This window comes from Mustela nivalis (genome assembly GCF_964662115.1).
Source record: "Mustela nivalis genome assembly, chromosome: 20".
Taxonomy (NCBI): Eukaryota; Metazoa; Chordata; class Mammalia; order Carnivora; family Mustelidae; genus Mustela; species Mustela nivalis.
In genome coordinates this window covers 24,472,524-24,483,144 of record NC_139039.1, presented here as the reverse complement: position 1 = coordinate 24,483,144, position 10,621 = coordinate 24,472,524, and the positions used below count along the sequence as shown (strand labels likewise).

Sequence of the window (10,621 nt, the reverse complement as noted above, 5' to 3'; positions counted from 1 at the left end):
CAGCGAGTGGGAATTCAGTCTAGCTGGTGTGTGATACTGAACGAGACAACTGCTCTGGGTCTCAAGTTACTTCCCTGTACATGATAGCCAGTGACTGGATGACCTCTGAGGTCTTGCCAATTCTAAAATTTAAAAGTGTTATGACCCAAAGTCCTAGTGGATCTTGTGGCCTCAGATGCCTCCTCTACCTTAGAGGCAAGCTGCCCAGAAGAGGGAATTTTACCCAAGGGCAGAGAGCTTTATGGCTGTCATAGAGACTCACAAAAGCAGAATCAGAATCTGTCCCAACTTTACCAAACCTAGATGTGATCTCTTCAGAGCATTTCGTTGGTTTTCGCTTTGTGTTCACCCATATGGAAGGAAAAGAAAGGGAAGCAGGAAGATAGGAGAAATGGAGGTCGGAGAGGACCTAATGTCTTACACCTCCTGCAAATCAGCAGTGTGTTAGTCCTTATATATACTAGGTCTCATTTGATCTTCTCAATGAGACTGTGCACACCAGCAATGTTATTATCCCCACTTTACAGAAGGAAGAGAAGCTCAGAGAAGCGAAGTCTTCTGACCAAGGTGATACAGTTAGCAGCAGATCCAGGACTGGAGCATCTCAGTTCAACCCCAAAGCTTACACTGTATATACTAACCACAGCACAATTCTTCGTTCCAGCACACAGCCTTTCTTGCTAGGGAGTTTTCTTGGGTTGCCCATCTCCTGAGTCATCCATGTTAAGCAAGAGTGCTCTATTCTCTTAGGCTTATTGGGCCTGGAGACCACAGATCAACCTGGACTGACTGGATTGGAGGCCAGATGAAGAGAGACAAGGCCAGGATGAAGAACCTGTGCAAAACCCAGAAGCTGAAGGTCCAAGCAGAGTCCTGGGTCCAAGCTGGGTGAGTCTGTAGAGACAGGGTCAAAGAGAGGCTGGCCCTCAATGACAAACCAGGAGAGGCAGTGAGCCAGTCTGGGGGCATAAGCCCTCATTGGACTTGGGGGCTACAGCACCTTGTGTCTTAACTGTATAACAGTGACTGTCAGAGACTCAAATCCTTTCCAGGAGATGGAGAAACCAACCAAACCATCTGATTTTATACTATCTGACAACTGTGCTAAATTATATTAACAGAGTGTCAGTAGTATGATATAGTGAGAAGTGACCTCCTGAAAGCATTTGGCATTTCTTCTCTCTCTCTTCCCCTCCCCTCCCTTCCTCACTCCTCTTTTGTTCTGTTCTTTCTTTCTCCTCTCATTTCTGTACTAATGTTTATCATGAACACTGAAAAATAAAGAAGCAAAAAGGAAAGAAAAGAAGACAAGACAAGAAAAGAAAGAAGAAGGAAAGGTCTTACAATGAGGAGTTAGAATTGCCCCCCTACCCTTCTCAGTGCTTACCCTAGTTTCTAGAAGTGAATGCTTTCTGCTCTTAATTCTGGTGGTTACCAACCTGACCCTAAATTTATATACTGCCTCCTGGTTTATTAATTTAAAACACTGTCTAATCACTAGAAGGATTTAATGCACTTTATCCTACCCTCTTTTCCTCTCCCCAATTTTTAACAATTATTTTTGTTCTAATATTCATTTCATTGTACCTCAGACTAATAATGTCAATGTATATTTTTATATTCTATCAGCTTTAGAAAGTACCTCTTTTTCTCCAGCTTTATTGAGATGTAATAGACATAAAACTGTGTAAATTTAAGATGTACAACATAATGATTGGTATACATATGTGGTATGAAATGATATGAAATGATTGCCACAATAATATGAGTCAACATGTTCCTCTTCACTTCATATAATTACTTTTTCTCTGTGTGGAGGACATTTAAGATCTACTCTCTTAGCAATTTTCAATCATCATACTATTTCCATGTTAGGATTCCCCAAACTCATTCATCTTCTAACTGAAGATTTGTGCCCTTGGACCAACATAGTCATCTCCCTGACTCACAAAACTCTGGCAACCACCATTTACCATTCTACTCCCTATTTCTAAGAATGTAGATTTTTTTTTTTTAAGATTCTATATGTGAGACAATGTAGTATTTGTCATTCTCTGACTTACTTAATTTAACAGAATGCTCTCAAGTTTCACCCATGTTTTCCCACATGACAGAATACCTTTCTTTTTTTAATTGTTGAATGATAGTCAATATTAATATTCAATATTCAATAATATTCAATTATGTATATATAAATTACATTTTTCTTATTCATTCATCTGCCAGTAGACACTTAGGTTACTTCCAAGTCTTTGCTTTTACAAATAACGTAGCAATGAACAGAGTACAGATAACTTTTCAAGATAGTGATTTTGTTTCCTTTGGCTATATAGCTTAACGTAGTAATCCAGTAGGATTACTGGATCATATAGTAGTTCTATTTTAAATTTTTGGAGGACCCGCCATACTATTTTCCATAGTAGCTGAACCAGTTTACATGGAAAGTGCCTCCCGATTCCTAGCTAAATTAGATTAAGATATCAGGGCTCTACCCTTCCTCTCCCCATATCCTTCTCATTTTATGATGTCTGGAATTTTTTTTTACACTTTCAAGGTTGATCATATCACATTCTTAATAAACATATTTAACTCTTCTGTGTTCTGTGAGGCTGATTCTCAAGGTTGGAAACCAAACTTTATGTTAATATAAACTGAAATTATTAATGCATTAATCAATTCTTTCCCTAAATACTGAGACTGGCTCCGAGCTAATAATATACTATGGACCCAGTATCATGAAACATGTGCTGTTCCTTCAAGTTAAGTGGATTTCCTGCATTACATCCATGGGTGTCCCAATGCCATGCCACCTTGTGGGGGGGCTAGTGGATGGGCAAGCTTTACGTTGGTGTGAGCAGAAAGAGGATGCTGACTAGAAAGCTCTTGAACGTCAAAAGCAGGGGGGTAGTTACACAGAGAACTAGAAGCCCTAATTCTCAGAAAGAACATTTGACCTCTGCAGTGAAGGGAGTTCTGATTTTTCCTGGAGTTTGGTGGCCCAGATTCCAAACTGGAATGGGGGAGGCGAGTGTGGGGCACCACCAACTGGCCAGTTCATCTGCAGATGATTTCAGGGATCTCTGAAATCTCTCCCTTCCGCCCTGGCCACCATTCTGGAATATGGTTTCATTGATCCAGTTATTCATCAGTAGGCTTTTATGCTCTTTCCCTCTATTGGAAATGTGTTGGGATCTTTCCTACAACTACCTTGACTCTTTTGAATGTATTCCTTCATTTTTATTTTACTGAGGTCTCTGAAAAGAGGCAGAAGACATGGTTGTACATACTTTATCTTGTTCCTGATTGTAACACAGTTCAGCTCTGTTATAAAGAGACATTTCAAACAACCAAGAAAAATTCAAAATGAAAGGGAAAATCCATAAAATCTTGCGACATGGAGATAGCCACTGTTACTATTCTGAGGAGAGTCCCTCCTGGATCCTCCGGCTTTTCTGGCTCTGTGTGGAGGCAGCCTTTTATCTCTGAGTCTTCACTCCTTTCACTAAGCCAAAGGTAGGAACAGATAGACAGGAATGTTCCTCAATTTCCATGTCACAGCCACCATCCAAGGTTTTACTTGTAGAAGAAGGAGTGTGGGTAGATGATTTTTCCCCCAGGACTGGGGGAAATCCTTCTATATTTTAATTGCTTCTGGATTTTGTAGCATCTTAGGGTGGAGACATTGGATTCCCCAAACATCCCATGTACTTTTGCAGAGAACATTCTAGAACAGATTTTTCTGGGTTCTTCTTTCTCCAGGTCAGAGTGAGCACATGAAATATCAAATTGATTGGTTTCTGAAGCTTCCCAGTTAGACCTGGTTGCCAAGTATTCTTCTGAGCTAAAACAAATACCCATCTTGTCTCTTTTTACTGAAGAGTGGGCCTTCTCTCTGAATATACAGGTCCTGAGGTGGAAGGGAGGGGACTTTGGGATAGATTTCGTCAAGATTAGAGAATCTGAGAGTGAAATGCTCAGGGAAGAGCTATCCTTACCATCCTTCTTCCCTTTAGGAACAAGATTGTTCTTTTTTTTCCCCTATTTTTCTGGAACCATGTTTGTTTGCTCATTTGTTTCGGACATGAGTTGTGAAAGAGACAAATTTGGCTCTTCTCCAGCTGATTGCTGCACCAGCTAGGGTAGCAGGAACTTAGTTTGCCTTCTGCTATATGGGGTGACCCACAAGGTCAGAGATAAAAGAACTCTCCATGGGCGTGGGCCTGGCAGACTCAGTTACCGTGTTCTTTCCATGAGGGGCCCACGCAGGCTCCCATGTGAAGGCATCAGATGGCTCGTGCTTCTCTGGGCCATCAGTCAATTCGTTGAGTCTGGGCTTTGCTTCTCACTTGGCCCAAGCTACTGGCAGAGAAGAGACTGCAGAGGAGGGAGGGCCTCAGTCTCTCAGCCACAGACAGGCTTAAAGGAACAAAGTCATCACATCTGCTCTCTGAGGAAGACTTTGGAACTTTCCTTGTGTTCATTCTTTTCTCTTCCACCCCCTTGTGGGACAGTTTAGACCAACTGCCCTCAGGACTCTGAGGCTCTGTGCCCGGGGGAGGCGACAGCTTGGAAAATGGCCTCCCTCTCTTACCATTTCATGGTTAAGACTGTCCTAGGGATCAGGAGACAGAAGTTTCTAACCTTGGCTACACAGATGATTGAAGTTTTCTTTGAGACTTTGATTGAATCTCACTTTTTCTGAGTCACGGTCGTTGTGGAGATGGACCATTCTCTGATTATTTTGGAAATGAATTCCTTTATATGAAGTGTGTCTGTTCTAAATTTGTTCTTGTGACCACAAATTCTGTAGTTACCGCCTGGCAATGAAACCTTTCCAATTTATTTATTTATTTTTATTTTTTTATTTTTTGCAGTGCATTAGGTGATTGAATGGTGAGATCAAATATGGAAATATAAACACAAAATTAAAAGTCATCTTGCCAAGCTTCCTGCACCCAGCAAAGAATTGGTCATAGAAGAGGGGCGCCTGGAGAACAAGTCCTTATTGTTCTAGACCTAACTCCCTTCCCTTATCCAGGGTCGGTTTCTTGGACCCTGAGGGGGCAGAATTGAACTCATGGGTCTTCGTGGTACATACTGCATTCCTTATTGCATCACCCTATACTTCTTTGGTTTTACCTTTCTTCCCTATTAGAATTTGAGCCCCTCGAGGGTAAGGATTCTTTTCTATTTTTATATTTCTGTCACTGAATATAGCACCTTACTCATAAGCTTTTAAAACCTGTCAAATGGGGACTCCAGGGCAGCTCTGTTGTTAAGCAACTGACTCATGATTTCGGCTGAGGTCATGATCTCATGAGTCATGGCACTGTGCTGTGAGTCAGGGTCCATGACCTGCACTGAGTCTGCTAAAGATTCTCTCCATCTGCCCCTCCCTCCACTTCTGTACAAAGATGTATGTCTTGATCTCTCTCTCATTCTAAAATAAATAAATCAATTCTTTAAAAAATTGAAAAAGTTTGTTAAATGAGCAAATGAATGAATGAATGAATGGCATGTCAATCATTGATTTTCTTTCCCAGCTCAAAAGTCCAAAGAGGAAGTTGACCCTGGAAACATGTTTGTCCGTGATATCAAAAATAATAGATACAATTTATTGGGCACTACTGTGTGCAGGAGATCATGCTGAGTACTTCTTACAAAGTATCTCATTTAATCTGGATCTGTTCCTCAAACAGGCATACATTGTTATATGTTCTCAGAGTAGGTTTCCTGCCCCATCATGGTACCATCACACTTACAGATAATTGTCTGCTGTCTTTCCTTGGATCGGAAGCTCCTATGGGCAGAGATGCTATCTTTCTTCATAGGATGCTTAATCATCCAGCATGTAGCCCATAAAACATGTGCTGTGTAATAAATTATGAATTAATATTTTTTATTTTGATGAGTTCTTCAAATCCCCAAGTGTTGAGTGTTTTTGTAAGTACTCTGTAGTATAACAGAAATCCTGAATGTCTCTGTTCCTTTCCATTCCACAGACAGAATATAGAGGTAACTGGCAAATTTCTCCTGCAGTAGCTGAAAATGTTGATGGCCTCTATTATCACATGTAGGTTACCCTGTACCTCTGAACTTGGAAGAGACTGCCCCCCACGTCCTGCTCCCTGATTCAATATCCTTTCGGTTGCCACCGGCATAGCACTGTGTTGCTGTGTCCACCAACATGACATCGCTTCTAGGCATTGGCACTGGAACTAACAGAACTAGAATAAAGTGGCCACTGGCAGGAACAAGACGGGGCAGAGCAGGGTGTGAGGCAGAAAGTGCGAGAGTCTGATGTTGAGACCACCAGTCCAAGGTCTGGAAGCTCAGCAAGCAAAAGACACTGTCCCTGGCCCATTTTCCCCTCTGCGACACTCAACATGTCCATCCTAATAGGCTTGCTTGCCTTTGTCTGAGGTTTGTTCTGTTTATTGGAGTTCCTTGCAATCATCACAGATCTCAACTTCTCATTGCTCTATTTCCAGAGGCAGCCATCTCCTTGTGGTTTATTCCCACTGCCAGGACAGAGTCGAGCAATTTCCATAAAGTAGGCTAGGAGCATTCCCATTACACCAGGGCACGGAACCAAGTTTCTGAAAATGGCACGTTTTCTGGCTGCTATTCTCCCTTTCGCCTTCATGAATTCCAGAAATGCAGATTACCCCTGCAGATCCTTGACACATTGCCAACCTCTGGACTCATTGCCATTCTGGTAGGGGGCTTTGGGAATCTAACCATTTCAGAACTGATTTGGCCGAGAGAGGCGGGAACGTGCTTTCACTTGGCACGGCCCATGTTCGGCATCCTAGGCTTGTTGTTGAGATCACATACAAGAACAGTGGCGACTCACACTTTCCATCTTAGTAATACACTGCAGATGCCTACTTAAAGCACCCAGACATTATTTCAAAGCTAGGGAGGCAGCCTCAAGCAGTGGAAACAAACAGGGCTAGGAGCTAGGAGTCTTGGTCCCTCGATGTGTGATTTTAAGGGTCACTCAGTCTCCTTGGACTCCGTTTTCTCATCTATAACATGCGGGGCTTGACAGAATGGAGATGTTAGCTGACACCATGGTGACTGGTAATCATCTTGCAATATTTAAATGTATCATATCAACGTGTTATGCACTTTAAACTTATATAATGTTGTATGTCAATTACATCACAGTAACTCCTGGAAGGGAATGAGGGGTCTGACTAGTTCACTTCTTTTTAGAGCAAACACCAGGGTTCTTTGAAAGGTTTTATTTCTCAAGTGAGAATCATTTCAACCTTAAGGCAATATACCTGCCCTTCACCTGCCCTCCTCTCCTGTTCTGTGGTATTGTGAAGCTACTTCCTCAGACGCATGAGCCCAGACTTGAACCAGACCCCAGGTCTTCCACCCTTTTGTGACCCACGACTCTCGAAATGGTCCTCACAGCCAATTTCCAGTGTTGCTTACACTACCCTGTCCATTCTTAGTCAAAATACACAGCTTCATGAAACAGGGTAACAGCCTCAGATGGAAAATAAAACAGGAGTCTCATGAGAGATCATCTCTGCTACTTAGACAAGACAGTCTATGCTTTTTTTTTTTTTTTTTAAATTGTTTCTTAATTACAAAAGGAATTCATTCTCATAAAATTTGGAAAACTGTGATAAGTTTAGGGGAAATTTTTTTCATAATTCTACCCTTCCCACAGAGAAACTGTTCGCATTTTGATGTATTCTCCACTTTCAATGCAGTTTTTACATTGTTGAGCTCATATTACTTATATTATTTCAAAAATTTTCCCCCACTTAAGATTGCATAATGGGCATTTCCTCGTGTCACTGAAGCCATATCTAAATAATATTTTAATGGCTTTGTAATATTCTTTGTTGTGGGCATTGTCCTGAAGTTGATCAGTTAATCATTATGGTTATATTCTTTTCTTTTTTTCTTAATTTTTATAAGTAATGCTAATATGAACATCATGTTCATAGATCTTGGAAGTTTTCAGATTATTTCCTTAAAGTGCATTCCTAGAAATGAGTTGTCAAATTAAGAAGTATAAATAGTTTTAAGACTCTTGATGCTGTTTTGGTCTTAATTTTTCAAACACAATTTATGACTTAACATTACCTTTTTTTCTCTTAAAAAATATCCATTTTAGTCATAAGAAAATTTTCACTTTTCTTGAAACAACACCGGCCTCAACCTCCGCTGAGAAAACATCAAAGAACCCAGAACTTCATCAGCAACTGGCAGTCAGCTTTGAGGATTCCAGTCTGACCCCAGGTCTCTCCAAGTCCCCACGACACTTCTCTTCAACATTGCTATGAAATGGGGGATGATAAAGAAGTTGAGACAATGGCTCTCAGCTGTTGGGAATAGAAAATGAATGAGAGCAAAAAATCCAAAACTGTATTTATCAGTGTCCTTATTCGATGTACTGCACTTGAGCCACATTAAAAAATAATAGGACCAGCTTTTACGAGGCCAAGCTGTGTGACTTTGGGTGCGTTCCACAGCCTGGCTATGGTCCAGGTTCCTCCTGTGTAATGAGAGAAGAGTGAACCAAGTGATTTATCAGGTGTTTGCAGGCCAGCATGAGTCCACATTTCTTCGTACCGTGCGGATCGTGAGGTAATGTCCTAAAACTACTCTGAGACAAGTTTGAGTTTGAGATTTTCTTCGAAATGACAGTTATTACAAATGGCCATCTTGGGGATGTGGGATGTTCCAGAATGGTGTATAGGGCAAGAGTATGAATTGAAGCTTTGCTAATTATGAGTCATGTGTGTCTTTAGGTCAAGGACTTAAATACTTTGAGCATTAATGGCAGAAGGACTGATAACGGAGCCTATTTCCTGCGACCATTGGAGGATTGCGTAGATGATGCGTGGGGCCCGCACACAGGAAGCCCACGGGAAAAGTTGTGAGAACTGCCAAGTTTTCTGTGCCAGAATGAGCATTGCTCTTAGCACAATGGGGAAAACAAGTTCAGGGATATTGCTCATTGACAAAAACCACACAGCAGGTTTGTAAGGACATCACAAATCACCTGTGGTCTGCTTATCCTTCGTCGCCACATAACTCAGGAAATAGCTAAGTGAAGACTAAAATATCTTAGTCTTAGTGCTTAGGTGCTCAGGCAAAGAGATCATTGTCTTCCTAACCATGGTCCAAAGTCAACAGCCAGCATTACGTGCATCCAGTCTTATTTTATCCAAGCAAGAGGGAAAAGTCCTGAGTAGACACCACTATCTAAGAAGAACGAGTTCTGAACTCTTCTGTCTGATATTTGGGATCTCTCTCAGCTTGGTCTCAGTCTGCCTTTCCATGCTCAGCCTCTGCCACAGCTCCTGGGGGCCTTGGGTAGCGCTAAATCCCCTAGTATGGCATTCTCTCTGACATGGGGTTCCCCCTCGCCCTGGTCTGTTGGAGCCACTGTGTTCTTCCAGAAGACCTTCCCCCTGTGCCCTCTGGCAGCTTCCTCCTCATCCTTCCAGGCACAGTCTAAATGATGGGCTTTCCTGGATGAAGGTTTCTTCTCTTTCCCAGACGTATTCATTGCTCCAGGCCCTGGCTGGACAAGACACCCATGTTTATCCTCTTGTTACATAATGATAAGCTCCAGAACATGTGGATCCAAGAGGTCCTCCTCCTCTGACAACTCCAGCATAATCTAGGGTCAAGTCTTCCAGAGCTGGGCAAGGTTTGCTTCTGAAAGACCTCAGAAACCCAGAGAGTTGAAACTTAACATGAACACATGCTTCCTCTTCTCCTCCTTCTTCTTCTACTTCTCCTTCTGTTAGAAACAGAGAATATGCGCATGCAAGCTGGGGGGGGGGGGAGGGAGGGGCAGAAGAAGAGGGAGACAGACAATCTTAAGAGGGCTCATGCTCAACAGAGCCCGATGTGGGGCTCAATCTCACCATCCTGAGACCATGACCTGAACCGAAATTAGGAGTCAGATGCTTAACTGACCGAGCTACCCAGGCAACACTGGTTGTTAAAATAAGAAGAGAGCTAGAAGGTAAATGTTATTTCTATTTTTATTGTTGTTTTATTCAACAACAAATGCAAGTAAACAAATCTTAAACACATCGCCATGCCACAATCATTATTTATCTTTTTCTCCCACTGTTACAATGGGAATCGATTTTTTTTTTTTTTTTCTTCTTTGGAGCCCCAATGTCTCTGGCGGGCTATATTAGTACATGCATAGTTAGCTGTTCTGTGGTTTGCTAAGTGCTCTGACAGTGAGTCACTTACTGAATGGCCATTACTGTGTCCAGTAATTTGTGGGGTGCCCTGGAGATTCTCAGAGACACACCTGCCTTTCAGCTGAACTCAGATGCAGTTACAACACTTAGCCTTTTCAACACTGGAGATGCTCATTCCTTTAAGTATTAAGTAGTAGTATTAAGGTAAGGTGTATTAAGGCCCCACAGAGGTCTCTGTGGTTCTTTGCACCTCACTCCAGATTCTTCTAATGTGTTTTTATTTCAGTGTAAGGTTACTCCCTCTCATTTCTGCCTTAGCTCCATCATGTTAGGCAGGTCCTGCACCTCCTGACGCCTTCCGGCCACACATAGGCTTTCTAATACATAGTCTCTTCTGTTTTCCTCCAGTGGCTTTGTGTTTG

General features: G+C 42.0%; 1 long non-coding RNA gene across 1 annotated transcript; it reads left to right on the top strand.

Moving 5' to 3' along the window:
* The first annotated feature begins 756 nt into the window (after positions 1-756).
* Positions 757-7,086, top strand: LOC309855105. The gene is made up of 3 exons (XR_014306625.1): positions 757-888; positions 4,875-5,039; positions 6,078-7,086. It is a non-coding gene; the product is annotated as an uncharacterized lncRNA (long non-coding RNA).
* Positions 7,087-10,621: the final 3,535 nt, after the last annotated feature.